The following is a 7,500-nucleotide window of genomic DNA, read 5'->3' as shown; positions in this document are numbered from 1 at the left end:
ACATCTGTGTATATATATATATATATATATATATATATATATATATATATATATATATATATATATATATATATATATATATATATATATATGCGGGATTGTCTGTGTCCGTCCCATGCAGCAATATATATATATATATATATATATATATATATATATATATATATATATATATATATATATATATATATATATATATATATATATATATATATATATATATATATATATGCGGGATTGTCTGTGTCCGTCCCATGCAGCAGCTTGAGCGTAAGCAAACCTTCAGATACTAGAAAATAAACAAGTAAATAAAACTGTAAAAATATGACAACCGTACCGAGGTGTAGATGTGCTACTGCTCCCCGCCTGCTGCCCGCTCTGTGTGCGTTTCTTGTAGCCTCTGCATCAGGTTTACGTATCTTCCATCCTACGCCTCTCGAACACCTTGAGGGATAACAGAGAAAAGAGAACACAAAGCGAAGGAGAAGAGAGGTAGCTGCGGGAATACAGAAGAATAACTAAAGAGAGAGAGAGAGAGAGAGAGAGAGAGAGAGAGAGAGAGAGAGATAAATAGAACTAGAAAATACTGTATGGCTAAGGTGAGAAAAGGCTTCAATTTTACTGTTTTCCAGATCTCTCCGGGGTAGATGCCTACTGGAGGTATTGAAAGTACGCCATGCATGGATTTAACATGTAGGCATGGCTGTATAAGTGCACTTTTGTAATATTTCGGCGGGACAAGTCATTTGTTTGTTCTGCAGGATCTTCATGTCACAGATGATTAAAGGCAAAAACATAAATGTGCTTTTTAATTTTTACTGTTGTGGTGTTACTTGCAGTGTTTGGGTTCCAGGCACAGGTCACATTCTAGCTGGGGTGTAACCAGTGGCATGGTTGCAGTTGCTACTATACAAATACCGTGGGTCGTGTGTATGATCCACAGAGATTGAGTGGCTCGTCAGCTACTCGTTATTTACTTTTCATGCAGAGGTTTGCGTTTTTTTTTTTTTTTTTTTTATCCACAAGGTGTATTTCACTCAGTCTTATTTGAATCTTGGCTGAATCAGACTACTTTTTACCTCATTTGGCCCTTCTCAGTATCAACTTCGAACACGAAAAACGGTGTTGGTGATACAAAAGTTAACAATACTGCCTTTACTGTTGACAGGATGAAATGAAGCAGTTGCAGTTTATAAGTAAAATATATATATATATATATATATATATATATATATATATATATATATATATATATATATATATATATATATATATATATATATATATATATATATATATATATATATATATACTCGTATATATATATATATATATATATATATATATATATATATATATATATATATATATATATATATATATATATATATATATATATATATATATATATATATATATATGATAAATTTACATTTACAGTAAGAATTATTTATTGAAATCTCATTGAAAATATTTTTAATTTATTGAGATGTTATTCACAGTGGTGCATATATTACTGAACATTTACTTCATAAGTGGTTTATAGATCTATTCTGTACATTAAAATCATCCTGCAGCTTCAAGAAGCATCTTTGAAATTGCTTCACCTATTTGCTATGGGATTATTTCAGCTTGTGCTTCAGTGAATATGTTATCTTTGTAAGCATATATAAGGTTACTTTTCTTTGATCTTCCATTTAACCTATGATGTCATCCTTCATTGTCATTGTTCATGCAAGCACTGCACATGAATGCTGATCTATTTTCAACAAGCCATTTTTGGTGATGTTGTTATCTATGTACTCTAAGAATTCTAATAGGCCTAACTACATCAGCCTTGCTAGAAAGTTCAATAAGACATGATTATCCTAATAAGACAAAAAGTATGTGTAGATGCACACCTTAATACATTACTTCATTTACTGTGATAATTAAGAAGGCTTTAATTTGGTATCTTTTGTTATAGGGCTTGACTTACACACAATATGCAGCCTTTAATTTTTGGGTATTGAAAGACTAATCTCAAAGCCTTAAAAGTTCAGCAGGTACCGTGAGCATAAGAATGACTTTAGGTATTTTTTATAAGCTCTTGAATTTTTTGACATGTTAAAACACAAACACATGGAAACCTGTTTCATGGCATCACCACATTATATAGATTAACAGTAATTTGTTGAAATGGACTTTCATCTACTTAGGTTCACAGATTAACCTGGTATTACCGTGGAATAATGAATTCCTTTCCTTTTTTGTTGTAAAAATGCTTCATAGATATAACAGGTACCATTCACTGAAAGAACCGTTCAGGTTTCATAACTGATTTTGAAGAACAAAAGTACACATGTCATGTGTAATAGGGTGTCAAATAATTGTTTCCATGATAATTTTTCTTTGGATGTTTAGTAAAAAACGGGCAGCTCCCTTGTTTACTCAGTCATATAACTTGCCAACCATCTCATCATCAAAGAAAAGTTTGAAAGCATCAGAGAAAGATACAAGTGACGAGTCTTCAAGAGCAGGATTCAGTCTGGAGAACTGAGAAAGAAATTGCAATGGTAAATCAGAATGTTTCCTCTGTACCATGGGCTTGAGAAAATCCACTAAAATACTCCTCCATAGAATTAGATCTCTTGTAGTATTAAGTTACAGTTTCTAATGCAGTATGTGAACTGAAGGATGGCAGTAGTTTTGAGTAGTCTAAGGAAGGACTTACAACACTGTGTCTATGAGGAGTTACAATATTGTAAATACTTAAAAGTATCCATCCATAGGACAGACTTAACAAGAATAAAATAATGTGTTTCTTGTTTTGTGCCAAGATGCAAGGTTGTTGAAGACAAAGCAGTGCTTCCTATAATTTTCTGTGATAAATGGCAAACTTTGTGTTAAATGCCTTAAAACACGTTCTGTCACCTGCCTAACATACCTTTCCAGCTTATGATCTGTTCCTCAGTGACAATTTCTCTCCTCTTCTGCACTGAACATAATTGAATTGTCATTTATTTTTAATGTCAAAGAGAAATTTCACATATCTTCCTTAAGCAGCTTCCACAAACTGTTCTGTATCACCTCTATCAATTCTTTTCCTTGCAGTTGCCAACTATACAGGTGCTTTATCTGCCCTTGTAAGCTTTCATATACTTTCACACACACACACACACATATATATATATATATATATATATATATATATATATATATATATATATATATATATATATATATATATATATATATATATATATATATATATATATATATATATATATATATATATATATATATATATACACACACACACACACACACACACACACACGTTTTCATTAGTTCTTTTTTAAAGCAACTATGTCTAGTCCCTGACTCATTTCTGTGATATTACATCTGTTATTTCCATGGTCACAGCTTTACTGAAACTGAAATATTTACCCACACCCCACTCTCCCTTTGCCTCACAACACAACACTTTGTTCTCACTATAGCCCTTTTTCTGGCCATCTTACTAATGCACACATTAACCAGCATCTTCACTCTTTCATTCCTCATGCAGACCACAAAACTTTTTTTTTCCTTGTAACTTGAACTTTAGGAGCATCAAGAGCTCTTTTGAAATAAATTATTGTTTGCATGAAAATGCTTTCAATTTACATTTTGGGAACAACAGCTGTGAAGACTTTCTGCAGAAAAATTGTAGACGAGATATTACAATGGACCCAGAAAGGTAGAGAGATTGAGAGTCTTGTCAATTGTGATGAGCACTGCAGCAAGAAATAAGGTGTTATGGCAGCACACAACTGTGTTCTAACTGTCACCTTTGTTGCAGGTGGTGAAACCAGAGTCTAAACCAGTTATCCTGCTCAACACTACCCAGGCCCTATCCAGTTTCCCTGGGGATTCCTGCAATTATGAATGATGCTGAGAGCAGTGCTGCAATTGAGGCAATGAGGCTGAGCAACAGCATGATTGGCTGGGAGCAGGAGGATCACTCTGCCTCTGTTGTGATGAAACACAGGTTTGATGGCAAGTTGGAGTGTCAGCATTGTGCTAAAACTTTTAAATTTGAGAGTCAACTTAAGAGACACTCTTTAACACACAGTGGTGTTAAAAATTATGAATGCCAAAAGTGTAGGAAGAGATATGCAAAAAAGTCCGACCTCACTAGACACATCCTGATGCACAGTGGTGTAAAAAATCATGAATGTATAGAGTGTGGGAAGAGATTTACTCGTAAATCTACCCTCACCCAACATACCTTGACACACAGTGGTAAAAATTATGAATGTGTAGAATGTGGGAAGAGATTTAATTATAAGTCTTACCTTACCCAACACATCCTGACACACACCGGCAAAGATTTTGAATGTCTAGAATGTGGGAAAAGATTTTATTACAAGTCTCATCTCACCCAACACCGGATGACACACAGTGGTGTTAAAAATTATGAATGTGTTCAGTGTGGGAAGAGATTCAATCATAAATCTCATCTCACTCAACACACCCTTATACACAGTGGAATAAAAAATCATGAATGTCTACAGTGTGGGAAGCGATTTACTGATAAGTCAACTCTCACCAGACACACCCTAACACACAGTGAAGTTAGAAATTATGAATGTCCAGAGTGTGGGAAGAGATTTACTTCCACTGCCCATCTCAGTACACACATCTCCAGGCACTCCAGTATTTAAGGAATTCAAATGTGATGTTAGTGAGAAGCATTTCAAAACAAAAAAATATATCAAGCACACACCAACTTACTTTTAAGTTAACATAAAAAATGTGAACAAGTGTTGTTATAGCAGTACCTGTAGGAGAGTATTCTCTATAACTGATGCATGGTGCACCCCAGGGTACATGAATTCTTTCAAAATGGTACCTGGAAATACTGTGATATGTGACATGGCCAGTTTATATATATATATATATATATATATATATATATATATATATATATATATATATATATATATATATATATATATATATATATATATATATATATATATATATTTTATTTTTTTTTTTTTTCTCGGAAGAAAATTGTCATGTAAAAAGTATTTAAATTGAGATTAACATATTACAAATTTATGTATTATACTCAGATGCAACTTGTATATCATAGGTTTGAAATGTGATATTTTGTTTTATTATACATTTAGTACCTATAATGATGAAGTTGCTATTTTTTATGCTTAGATAGGAGACCTAATATTTATATTTATGTATTTTCAATCTTAAAACTTGAGAAAAATGTGAAATATTCATGTAAATTCTTTGTAATTAATTGTCCTAGGTGTGATGGCACATGAATTTCACAAAACTTTCCAAAAAGGCACATGAACTTTCACAAGTTTGGGGACCACTGCACTTCTGTTGGATATATGTACCCCATTGAGGGACATGACATTGCTAAGAAGGGGTATGAGTTAGATTGTAATTTATAATAACAATATTTATAATAATAATAATTTATAATAATTTTGCACAATACTTTATATATGTCCATGGTTATTTAACTGTTTTCCTTATTACATATAATTATAGATACTTAAAGAAAAATCCCGCGTCAGTCACCTTGCGTCTAATGCAACCATTACAGGTGTTGGTTGTCTACCTTTTGTAAAATTATTTGGAGCTTCAATATAAGATAAGAGCTACTGCTTCTACCTCCATCACAATAATTTTGTTAACTTTGTATATATATATATATATATATATATATATATATATATATATATATATATATATATATATATATATATATATATATATATATATATATATATGTGTGTGTGTGTGTGTGTGTGTGTGTGTGTGTGTGTGTGTGTAAATGTACAATAAAGCTGTAAATAAGCACATAGGATTTTTCTTTATTTATATCAATAATTTAAAAAAGTGAGAAGTATCAGATGAGTGGAGGAAGGCATAAATGTTGAAGGGATGAGTGCAGTAGGTACAGGGGGATAAGTTTAGTTAGTGTGCCTGGAAAAGTTTTGAGAGAGCATTAATTAAAAGACTGATATAAGTAACTGAGGAGAAAGTTAGGGAGGAGCAAAGATGATCAGTAGGAGGAAAAGGTTGTGTAGGTCTGATATTTGCAATTAAGATTATGGCAGAGGAGTATTTAGGAAAGGGTGAATTGTTAGTGCATTCGTGATATAATTCTGCCAGCCACCCCAATTTGTTTTCTATTGAGTCGGCATTTTTCCACGGGTATCTTTTCAGCCATCCCAATCTGTTTTCTATTGAGTCGGCAGCTTTCCTTGGGTATCTTTGTGTAAACGTCAACGATAACGCCACACTGTCGCTGTTATGTCGTCCATTCCCGTAAGCCGTACAGGAAAGAAAATACCGATGTTAACGAAATGGTGATGATAAAATCCAATGAGCATAACACTAACATAAATTAGCAGATACAGACAAAACAAAGATACACATAAAATATATCGAGAATATATACAAAGACAATGAGATAAAGAGACGCAACATTTTACAAATATTCAAGAAATAAACAATATTTCTAAGTACGCTTATTCAACAAAAAAACAAGTACCAGATATTACGTATGAGGGGAGCAGAGACACAAGAAAAAAAGTTACGTGAAGAAAAATAAGGACGTGGAGAAAAAAAAATAAAAAAAAGGCAAAGGAGTTTATAGATAAACGTACAAGGAAGGAGGCGTGAGTGAGACGAAAACAGTTTTGAAACAAATGCGGAGAGAGAGAGAGAGAGAGAGAGAGAGAGAGAGAGAGAGAGAGAGAGAGAGAGAGAGAGAGACTGTCCATTTTTGTAAAACGATCGCTTCTCTATCTCTAGTCATCATCGTCTGCCAGAGTGTCTTCGGCTTCATATGATATGAATAAATGTGTCTGATGCCAAGGGACATGGTTACAGTGCATCAATTAAAAAAAGCGAAAATACTGAACACTTGAATTTCACAAAATATGTGCTTACAACAACAAAAAGCAAAAAAAATAAATAAAAAGCTTAGAAACAGACAACTGACAAGTAAAGTAAACTGGATAATGACACATGAAGAACAATGAAAATAAAACAGTATGAGCTTTACGTAAGGTAATTTTTCCACATTACTGAAAACATTAGTATTATGAGATACTCAGTACTGGAATAATTTGAGGCAGACGGTAATGTCCACCGTCGTTACAGTTGGGAGACAAAATGGTGGGTCATCGGCAAGGACAGAAGCAAGGGGACACGGACTTTATGAAACAGATGAGGGTGGGGAAGAGGTAATGAAGAAGAAACAAAATTTGAGGATGGAGGTTAGCAGAAATGGGAATATTGAGTGATAATAATAATAATAATAATAATAATAATAATAATAATAATAATAATAATAATAGTAAATAATAATAATAAAAATGATGATAAAGAAGGATGAGGACCAGGAGTAGGAGGAGTAAAGAGAAAGAAAAATGAATGGTACCGTAGAGAAATCCTATCCATTCCTTTCAACCACTATACTGATGCATTATTTTT

The 7,500-nt window shown here is 32.7% G+C and overlaps 1 protein-coding gene across 5 annotated transcripts in view; it reads right to left on the bottom strand.

Annotated features, from left to right (window-relative positions):
• Positions 1-7,500, bottom strand: part of LOC135103840 (protein PFC0760c-like) — a 29,095-nt gene that overhangs the window by 21,058 nt on the left and 537 nt on the right. For 4 of the 5 annotated variants that reach the window (XM_064010673.1, XM_064010674.1, XM_064010677.1 and 1 more), the window contains exon 2: positions 338-444. The exons of the other annotated variant lie outside the window; for it this stretch is intronic. The gene's annotated coding sequence lies outside the window, so the exon portion shown is untranslated. The remainder of the gene's footprint in view (positions 1-337; positions 445-7,500) is intronic. 5 annotated transcript variants of the gene reach the window in all.

Source organism: Scylla paramamosain, chromosome 9, assembly GCF_035594125.1.
Source record: "Scylla paramamosain isolate STU-SP2022 chromosome 9, ASM3559412v1, whole genome shotgun sequence".
Lineage (NCBI taxonomy): Eukaryota > Metazoa > Arthropoda > Malacostraca > Decapoda > Portunidae > Scylla > Scylla paramamosain.
This window is presented reverse-complemented; position numbering and strand designations above follow the sequence as displayed.